Raw genomic sequence first — 11,546 nt, forward strand, 5'->3', positions numbered from 1 at the left:
TAGGAACCACATAGCAGCTAACAACCACCTATAACTACAGTTCTAGAAAACCCATCACCCTCTTCTGGCCTCTGCAGGCATTTCATGCATGTGGTGCATGAAACTAATATTCATGCAGGCAAAATACTCACACACATGGGAAAAACAGTTAATCATAGTTGATAGTCTATTGTGGGCAGGAGAAATTTCACAAGTTTGCACCCCTAGATTGAAGAGCTATAGGGAATCAATGGTTACTGAGAGAAGGGGAACCACTTTTCCATAGGGATGAGTTTCCTGGTACATTATCCAATCCCAACTGGTCCATCTTAAACACATGTACACACAAATACTGATCTATCTGTCATCCATCTATCATCTATCTATCTATCTATCTATCATCTATCTATCTATCTATCTATCATCTATCTATCATCATCATCTTTCTATCATCTATCTATCTATATCTATCATCTATCTATCTATCTATCTATCATCTATCTATCCTATCATCTATCTATCTATCTATCTATTTATCTATCTATAAAACACATGAAGATATCATGAAATTGAAATTGAGAGGGAATGGGAGGAAGTGGGGGAGAGGGAGGGGTGAAAATATTGTAAATATAGTACTAATGTGTTAAATTCTCAAAAAACTTTTTAAAAAGTTAATCATGGGTTTACTCTTCAGAAAACATTTAGCAGTTGATAAGTCTTTTCCTCCTCTCCCTTCTCTCACCTTTCCTCCTTTTTGTCTGCTTGTCCATCTCTCTACTCTTCCACCCAACTAACCATATGTTCATCCATTCCTCAGTCTGTCCTTCCATCCACTCATCTACCCCGTTGTCCATCGTTTGCACATTTGGTGACATCATGCTCTACACGAGGTTGTGTAATTTGTGCTTGAACTTCTCTGTGTTACTACTATGGATGGCCTTTTCATTGTCTGCAGAGAAGGCGATCTGGACAACCCAGTGTAACCCAGTCATTAACTGCTTTTAAAATTGGTTTGTAGATATCTTTGTTTTCAATATTCTTGTATTTCTCTTTGCCTCTTAAATGATAAACTCTGACCTTCATCTCAGGCTCATAGTTTCTAAATCCCATCCCCAACCCTCCAACGTTGCAGCTGGGCCTAGTGAAGAGGGAAAACTCCCTCATGTCAATTGAGGTTTGCATGCAATACCAGACATCCTTGATGTAGTATGCTCCTAGTGTGACAATGTTTCTTATAGCTCCTTTTGATTCTTAAAATTCATGGTTCAGCTGGGTTTTTATTCCTAGAACTCGGGAGCCAGAAACAGATGGATCTCTGTGAGATCGAGATCAGCCTGGTCTGCATAGCAAGGTCAGCTAGGACTACAGGGAGACCCTGTCTCAAAAAACAGAAAACAAATTTTCCTGGTTTACATCTTGTCATCACCACAGAGAATCACTTGAATAGTTAGGTTCTCCTGCTCCCCAGTGTGGGAATCCACAGGCCATTCTTAGTGATTTTTTTTCTTGATAAAAATGAGTTTATATAAAAAGCACTATGATATATTAAGATTATGCATGTTTTCTCATTTTAAAAGGCCATATGAATATCTGGAAAGTAGAAAGAAATTCAGAGAAGTAAATACAGAGGTAAGTCTGTTTCTTTGTTCAAAATTGCAGCTATATTTCAAATATAATTACTTTTTAAGGAAAACATTTATGATAAAAAGTTCAGATAGTATAATGAAAATTAAGTTTGTTTTCTACCCTACACTTTCAGACTTCCTCATCAGGGGTCATCAACCTCTGTAAGATATTTGTGTATGCCCTGGATAGTTTTGTATTTAATTACATTCTTCAAAGGCAACCTTAGGAGTGGCTTCATGTTATTCCTTCATGTAGATTATGGAAACTTTCATAACTGACATAGTCACTTTCATTATGACAACTTATGGGTATTAAGATTGCTTCTAATGTTTGTTATAGCATACCTCTATACTACACAAAGACCAAAACTGATGTCTCTGCAAATAGAGGTTTCCAAATACCTTCAAATTGGGTATTAACACACATAAGGTTTTGCTTTATATTTTTGAACTCTAATTATGATGGTTTTAAGTTAAAAAGGAGGAAGTTTATTAATTATGTAATCCGGAGGTTTATGGTCACTCAGTGAAGTCCAGGTTGGCAACTTGTCTTTTCTTCTTTGCTCAGAGGAAAATATTCCAACACCCTTTTAATCCAAATTAAAATAAAGCACCCACTTTCTAAATTTACTAAGGCCCCATCTGGCCTCATAGACACTGAGGTCATACTGGTATATTATAGCAATGAATCCAAAGGTTTCAGGTTACCATTATTATCACTGGAAACGCTCCTTAGACAGTTTGGTGATGCTATTTAGAAGTGGCAGCCAACATTGGTTCCTGTCTCCATCTTCATTTCAATTCATAAAATGTGACATTATAAATTCAGGAATTAGCACTGCTAATATGGAACTTTTCTGGAGGTAGTACATGAATGCTGATTATAATCCTAAAACAATCCCCTAGATACAAAACATTTTCTGAAATAGGTGTTATAATAAACACTTCTGCAAATGATCTTTTTTATGAGCATGATTCATGAGTGCATACAGTTTTTGACTGTGTGATGAAGAAGTAAGAATATGTTTCTATTCTTCCTGAACTTTCCTGGCCATAGGCACACTTAAGAGGTTCTGCTAGATGAGAGCTCATGTCTTTGTTATTTTATTTCAGATTAGTGGTGGGTTCATGGCATAGTATCTTTATTTACCAGAGATGTACAGTGTCCACATTTGATTACATATATATTTGTTTTAACTGATATATTAAGTGTGTCTTGGGCACAGGTGGAATTGACGTTTCTCACTTGATTCCACATGAAAGGACTATTCACAGAGGCATCTTCTTTTAAAATACATTTACCGTTCAGGATGAATGCAAAATACAGATATTTTAATGCAAAGATATCTAGATTATGAGAGATAATAAGGGTCACCAACCTAATGGATTGTGAGACCTTAGTTTAAATAAGTTTACAGCACTTAGAAAAAACGTGTAATTGGCCATGACCCTTTGAAGGTTGTGTTGCTTTGAGGAGCCTCTGCAGGATGAGGCCTTGATTGTGGCGCACTCCATGTTTTACTGACTGTGTCTGTCTGTGATTTGGAAGGAGGAGGCTCTGGCATCCACACTCATGTTTGGCCATGCAAGGCCAAGGGCAATCATGAATGGTTCATTTTATTTTTTTTTTAAATAAAAATTGGGACAAAAATCTGGCAATACAATTTTCTGTTGATTCTAGGCAAAAGTGGGCATGTGAATGATTTAGATGTAGATATGATATTTCCAGCATGGTTTTCTTAATTGTAGCAACAATCAAATGTTTGAAATGAGATCTGTCCTGGAAACTTCTATGGTTAAGAAAGCATGCTGCTCTTCTCTCTCAGGTTCTTTCTTTTCTTTTTACCTCTCTGGTTCCTTTACATTATTCTGGTTCCTGCAGTTATGTATGGATACATACTTACTTATAAGAATTTGATGCCAGGATCCAAATATGAGGGAGAACATATGCTGTTTGTTTTTCTGAGTCTGTGTTACTTTATTTAGTATAATAGTTTCTATGCTCAGAGACCATCATGGAAGAGGGGGACCCAGAGATTGTAAGAGCCAGGGAGGAGGTACATGATCATATGGAATCGGAGTCTTACAAACTCCTGGGAACTTGCTCATATGATTCTATGGCAAAGGTGTCAGCATTCACAAATCCCATGCAAACTCAGGGAGACAAAAACCCAGCGTAGAACTGGAAAAATGAACAGCAAACCCCAATCTTATCTGAAGAAATATTGGTAACTGATTGCTGCTAGGTGAAGAAAAGCTGATCTTCCTAAACCAAGGGACTCTAGATAGGCTGACTAGACCTCAGCAGATGGACTTGCACTGGGGAACATCTGGGACACTGACTTGGCACAGTGGGCCTTAACAGAGATGACCAAGTATATGGACTCTGGGGTGGGGGAGTGGCTCTGGGTGGGTGCCGGTGAGGACAGGGGTATAAAGATGATTAAGAGTGCTTGAGAGGTTCTATATGAAATACACAAAAATTCAGTAAAAACAAACTAAGAAAAAAAAGAAAGTACACTGCTTTAGCTGGGACCTGTGGCAAGGAAGGCACTTACATTCCACCAAAGGGTGGTAAGAGGAAGGGAGGAGGGTACCTTTCAGAGATGTGACAATGTCTGGGAAGCGTGGGCATGGGCAGAAGGGCCAGTGATGTTGGATGTGCTCATGTGGAGGCACTTCCTAATGTAGCCACCGAGCACTGTGTTCACAAGCTTGGCAAAGCTTCCACTCTGCCCAGGAGGATAGGTATTCCCTCCAGACTGAAGTTGGCCTTCTGTAGATGGTTTCAGGCTTAACCAGGTTAGAGATACCACTGCTGTCTCCACCTGAGAAACTCACACCAAATGAAAGGTGAAATGGCAAGGTTTGTTTGAAATGATTTAAGTCCAACATTCTTTAGGTCATTTAGAAACTGGAAAAACTTGACTATTCAGCTTTGTAGTTGGCTCCATTAGGCTGTTGCTGAACTCTCCAAATACTTTTCACCTTTCTCAGTCATCTAGGGTTCCATTTCAGTGTAGTATAGCCAGAGGACCCTGAGGATCAGTGACCAGATGCCATCCCCAAGCTGTGAGACTTCCAGACCTGTGGCTTTCAGAGACAGAATGAAGGGGGCTGTCCCAACTTAGTCTTCATCTTTCACATCTTTCTTTAGCTTCCTCCTCATATCCCGGGTGCAGTGTGACCTAGCATGCTCAGGTCAGCAGTTGTCACTGTTTACCCCAAGTGTTCATCTTTGTCTCAAACACCCTACAGCCATGTATGCAGCTGATGCTGTGTGGGTGGGTGCTGAGGGTGACAGGTTCTGTTGGCTGTGGCCAGAGGCATCAGAAATCTTGGAGAATTTCCCAGTTTCCTCTTAACTTCTCGACATGCTGATCAGGGACTTGATACTCTCCACTCAGATGGTTTCTTTTTCTGGAAAAAAGTGAGAACTAATCTCAAAACTTCATGATTACTGAGCTGTATGGATTCTGACTTTAAGAATTACTTAGCCTGGAGGAGGTGGGTGTTGATTCAGGGAATATTTTCTCTTCTGTTTCTCCTGGCAGGCTTCAGATATTTGACCCTCTCCCAGGAATGAGGCTAGGGGAAATTAATGTAGATTACTGTATCATATGTGATTCTGTATTGTTGGCTATTTATTTTACCCATTCTTTTCTGAGTACCTGATTCTCCAGGAAGGAAAAAAAATCTCTTGTTTATGATGCTCTTACTTGTTTATGATGCTAACTTTCCATCTTCCTATACCCACAGCTCAGAAACCACCTATGACCACTTTCCTGGGCTGTGCCTAGAGGTATTAGCATTTATATCTCAGAATAGTTTAAAAATCATGAGGTGTATCTTAGTTTACCAGTACAAGAACTTATAGGCCTTTATTATCCCAGGCTCATGTGCTGTAATGGAATCCTTGAGCATCCCTCCTGAGTTGGTAGGACACTCATTTAGCTGTATAGACAGCTCTTCCCTCAGTTCCGGGTCAATGCCTTCTCCCTTTTAAGAGTCTAGTCAGATTGTACATTACGTCATAATTGAAGCATGATCTGAAGACAGGATTTTCATAGTGCAAAAAAGTCCTTTGGAAAGAGAAAATAGCAAAAGATATAAAGTAACTTTTCCTGAAACAGAAAGAAAAGGAAGAAAAATAGAAAAGATGTATATGGAAGGGGACAATTCCTCTTCTTTTTATATCTTTCCTTAATAGTTCGTTTTCCTTAAACAATAGTTTCACGAAATTAGTTTATTTGGATTCCCTCTACCTTGCTTCAAACTTCAGCTTTATTAACCACAGCTATGTGGTTTTAAATAACCACTTGGCCTCTGTGGCTTTATGTTTTTTTGTCTGGGAAATTAGAGTACAAATATATCCATGTTTGTGAAGATTTAATGCTCAAAGTGCTGTGAATAGTGCCTAATCCACAGTAAGAGCTCAACAATGATTAGTTTAAAAAAAAGCCTGATATTTTTTGACCAAATTCACAGATGTTAAAAAGACTGTAGTAGCAATGACAAGACTCAGAAAGCGAAGGCTGGACAGTGTGTGTGTGCAGGCCTGGTTCTCTGAGGAGTCCAGGGGTTTGGCAGTTTGTACTGTTTATAATGTGGGGCAGTGGGACTGGGGCGAAGGATGCTTTAAACCATGGTCAGCCTGTGATCTCAGCCCTTGCAAATAGAAGACTGTTGTTCTGCTTCCTGCATGCTCAAGAATTGGATTCCAGACTGACTTTCCTTCAATCTGGCACTAAACATTGAGAGAACAACAACTTAAGAAAGGATATAAACTGCTATTATACAACAGTGGATTTAAAATCCTGCTTGTGAAAAAGAAGACCCCATCTTTGAAACTGCAGAGCTGTGAAGTTCCCTCTGGCTTTAACACAAACACACATAGCAGACAAGATGGCTGGGCATGTAGCTGAGTGAGCACCGAACTGAGTCATGGTGGGGGTGGGGAGTTGCTTCTCACCACAGTCCCTGGCCTCCGCAGTACAGGGTGATAATCTGATGAACAGGAAGGGACACTGAAATGGATGAAGATACCTGAGGACTCAGAGAGGTGAAGTTCTCTCTCTAAAAGAGATGTCGTAATACAACATTTGCTGAAGCTGTGGCAAAACCTTGTGAGAGTAAAGATGATGCAGGGCTGTCAGGTATCAGCTGGAGTCATTACCTGCCTGCGTGAGCCTTGAATACACTCCAGTGTACTCCTGAAGAAAGGTGCCTCACTTTAAGCATGAGTTTTGTTACTATTATCACTTTTTAGTTTAAGTGATTGGCAAAGTATATTGCTTTTGCAAGTACTGCTGTTGTAAAACATTGGAATACGCTTCACTTCTCTGAGACACCTGCTGTGAGCTTGGTATTAATCTTTGGTGCTTCCAGAAGTGCATTCCAATCAGGATTAGCCATGTATCAGAATAATCCAGTGGTCTCTGATGGACAAGGATTGAGTTAGAGGAGAGAGGAACCCTGGGGTTGTGTGTAGGTCAAAGCTCTGGGAAGGAGAAGAAGGAAGATTTCAGAGGTAATGCAGCTTTAGGAAAGTTAAGAATGGCCCATGAGCAGTCTTAGAGACAAAGCCTCCTCTCAGGAGCTGTGTGCCTCCCAGAAATGGGCCTGCATTTTATCTCTACTGTGCTGAGCTACTGGCTGGATCAGGGACTGGGGTGACTTTGGTACTCATGTAATGATGGGTTTCAGAGCACTGCAGCTGAAGTCCATCCATCACTTATGCTCCTTTCAGTAGAAAATTTAACAGGTGCATGTCTGTGGCTGCTTCCGTGCACAGGGGTCTGGAATGTTCCTGTTCCTATTTATCTCATATATTGTGCACACACACAGACACACACACACACACACACACACACACACACAAATATATATATACTTATCCAAACATTTAGAGTTTTGTGGAGGGGACCATACTCCACGTTTTGTTTCAAACTTGTACTCTATATAACAATAATTTCTACAAATATCATCTCAACACATAGATCTCATTCTTTTTAATGATGAATGGTAAAATGGGGTTTAAATGTTTATACTAAAGTTTATTCGAGCAATCTGATTGGCATTTGAGTATCTGAGTTGTTTCCAGTTTTTGGCTATTCCAAATAAGGCCATCTGTCTTAGTTGACTTTCTATCACTGTAATACAATTCCTGAGAAAATCAACTTAATAAAGGAAAGAGCTTATTTTGGCTCATGGCTTCAGAAGTTTCAGTCCATGGTCCACTGGGCCTGTTGCTTCAAGCGTGTAGTGATATGGTGGAGGGAACTCTCACCTCACAGCAGCAGAGAATCAAGAGAGAGATAGAAAGAGTCAGGGTCCCAATATCCCCTTCAAGGACATGCCCCAGTGACCTGATCTCCTTCTACTAGGCTCTTCCTCTACAACATTCCACTAACTCCCAAGAGTGCTGTGGAATGGGGACCAAACCTTCAGTGCACAGGCCTTTGTGAGACAGTCAAGGTTCAAAGTGTAGCACCATCTCATCTGTCTCACATGCATGACCTTATGTACATACCCAGCTTCTGACATGGATTGATTCCTATCACTGAATTGCTGAGCTGAAAGGCATGGCAGCTTGGCTTCTGACAGATACTGCCAAATGTCAGTAGTTTGCTTTTCCACCAATGGCAGACGACACTCTACCTTCGCCATGGCTGTACTCACCTGGGAATTGTCATTTTTTGTCAGTTTAATGAATGACCAAAAAAAAAGGCAAACACATGTAGGCTTTCCATGTTGGTTTGAAAGGCAGAGTCATAATATCCACGATTCCTTCAAGTTCTCTACCGGTGGCTGTCTTGTGTTAAGAGCCCGAGGTGTGACTTGTCTGGGCTTGAGGCTCAACTCTGAAAGAAAATGAAATATTCCTTACCAAGTATCAGTCACAAACTTTGAAAAGATACCAGAAATGGCACTGTGAGAGATTTCTTTTGAAATATGAGAAGACTTCAAAATCCAGTGCCTTCTATTAAAGTGAAAATACCCACGTTGACCCTTAGATATAATCCAGCATCTATGCTTTACAGACAGGAAAACGAAATTCTTTCCCTTTGCCTTCTTCAGCCAGGGTCACAGAACTAGGTGACGGCAGAAAATCAGGTCTTCTAGTGCTCTACATGACCAGAATATAAATAGTACTTATTTCAATATGATCACAGCCAGAAATGCTGGCATTAGCCAACCCTGTGAAATTATCAAGGCACTTCAAGAGATGAGAGAAAATGAAAACTGATAGCACTGTGCATGTAACATTTGAAGAGAACAACAGCTTATATATTCATATCACCGCTTAGCATATACCAAATCAAATACTATGGCTATAACAGGAAGAATAAAAATGTTTTTAGGAAAAACTTGTGATGGTCTGGCTCTCTGAAAGGTAGCATTTTGTGTAGTTACTATATACATATATATAAAATCTCTATCTCTATATATGTACATATGCACATATACAACACATGTTAGTGGTGATTTTCGTGGTGTAAGTAGTGGTTCAAACATCTTCACAATTTCCCATTTAACTCAGTGATATGGAATTCAGTCACTCCAAAGAAAAGAGTGGCCAGTCCCCTATCTTTGACTTCTCAAAGCTGGTAGACAGCATTGCTTTGATTCCATCACTCTTGCACTCTGGATGTGATTTGTTTAAATATGCAACTCCACACTCTTTCTCAGGGAATACTAGTATCTCTGTATCACTGAATGTGTTTTCTGTTTGTTTGTTTGTTTTAACACTAATCTTGGACTTTGAACCAAAGATAGCCATGCTGAGTGAGAGAATGGGAGATCCCAGGTTTTCGATGCAAACAGCAGTTCTGGTCTTTCTGTTGTCATAGGAACATATTATTAATCTTTTTACTGTAGGTAGTAAGTCTTTTTTCTTGTTTTCATTTTCTTTGAATTTTCTAAGTCCTCTTTAGGGACTTTTGTTAGCACTTTATCCCACTCCTCCATCTTCTCACTTATGTGTAAATTCTTTTCAGTCTGAACTCAGACGTTTGAGGTCACATTGATTTTTTTTTTTCTTAACCTTCTTATTGTGAACTAAAGCACAGGTAATAAAAGCCACACAAAGCAAATACATGGCACAAGGAGTTATTTATGAGGCGGGTTCTTTTGTAATGCTTACACAAGTTAGGAAGCAGAACTTTGACATCCATCCTGAAAGCTCCTCCATGGCAGTGGTACTGCCATGCCTCAAAACCCCTCTGTCTCTCCAGAGCAGCTGCTGGCCAAATTTCATAGTCATTCCTTCTGACATCCCCAGACTCGGTATTTTAGTTTTGCCCATTTAAATGTGGTTTGTCATCTCTCTAATTTACAGTGCCCTTGCCATCCCTTATTTTCCTCAGGCTTCACTGAACTTGAGACATCTACCAGAAGCTCTACCCATGACTGCATGTGTTCTGCACAGTCTGGCAGTGGATGCAAGATGCTATCCGATTTGTGACTTTCAATCTGACTCTAGGTGGTTGTGTGATCTTTTCTCATAAACTATTGTGATGCCTGGCTGTTTATCATTTTGTGAGAGCCTTAATTTATTGGGAGTAGTAAGATAGTTACATTTTTCTTTACTTATCAATTAAAATAATTTTTAAAAACATGTAAGTGCACTCATGTTGTACAATGTCTGTGGAAGTCAGAAGAGGGCATCGGATCTCCTGGAACTGGAGTTATGGATGGTTGTTAGCTGCCATGTGGGTGGTGGGAATAGAACTTACGTCCTCTGCAAGAGCAGCCAGTGCTCTTAACCACTGAGTCATCTCTCCAACCCTAGTTAAAATAATTTAATAAAGAGATACTTCTCTTCATGTACTGTTTGGTTACTCAGTACAGTTTCTTCTTATGGAAAAGACTAGATGAATGCAAAAATGTGTCATGAGTTTTATAACATGGAAGCAAAATGTATCAATAGCATGAAGGATGGGAGGGAGGGGGTTTCCGAACCGACTCTTTAAAAAGATTTAAAAAAATTTTTCTTTTATGTGTATGAGTGTTTTGCCTTCATGTGTGTAAGTGCACTCTTGATGTGCAGTGCCTGTGGAGGCCAGAAGGGGTGTCAGATCCTCTTGATTTGGCGTTTCAGGTTGTTAGTCATCATGTGGTGCTGGGAACTGAACCCAGGTCCTCTGCAAGGGCAGTCAGTGCTTTTAACTCCTGACTCATCTCTTCAGCCCCATTTTTTTTTTTCCTGAGGAATTTTTATGGTTTAATTTTATCTCCAGTATGGAGATACAGTTTTGTTATATACATATGTACATATGTATGTACATACACCCTAATCCCATATATATTTGAGGCCAGCCTGAGGAAGAAATAGGTGTATAGTAGATGCACACACAGAGAGTTGCCTTTGGTATCCATGAACTGGCTCTATGACTCTGTTGGAAATCAAACTCTGTGAATGCACAAACCTCTCATATAAAATAGAGTAGTGATTGCATATAACCTGTACGCACTTTCCTACATTCTTTAATATTTTATTAATTAAAAAATTTTGTGTGTATGAGTGTATTGCCTGCATGCATGTGAGTGTACCTGTGCCATGCAATGCTTGTGGAGGTCAGAAGGAGGCATCAGATCTCTTGGAGCTGGAGTTACGATGGTTGTTAACTGTCATGTGGGTGCAGGAACTGAACCCAGGTCCTCTGAAAGAGTGACCAGCGCTCTTAACCACTGAGCCATTGCTGTAGCTCCTGAAATAACTAAATTTAATTTGGGAAAAATTATCCTCTACTATTCTTTAAATATTCTTTCTCCCTCATTCTTCCTCTTGGTCCTGCTTTTTTGGGCTTTCAATTTACATATTTTAGATCCTTTGGTAATTTCTCATAGTTCTAAGAACTTTTGTGCTTTGTTTTGTTATTTTTTAATGTTTTTTCTTCTTGTTTGCCATTTGGATACTTTATATATTCAAGCTCACAT

This window comes from Nannospalax galili, unplaced genomic scaffold (assembly GCF_000622305.1).
Source record: "Nannospalax galili isolate Female #2095 unplaced genomic scaffold, S.galili_v1.0 scaffold891, whole genome shotgun sequence".
Taxonomy (NCBI): Eukaryota; Metazoa; Chordata; class Mammalia; order Rodentia; family Spalacidae; genus Nannospalax; species Nannospalax galili.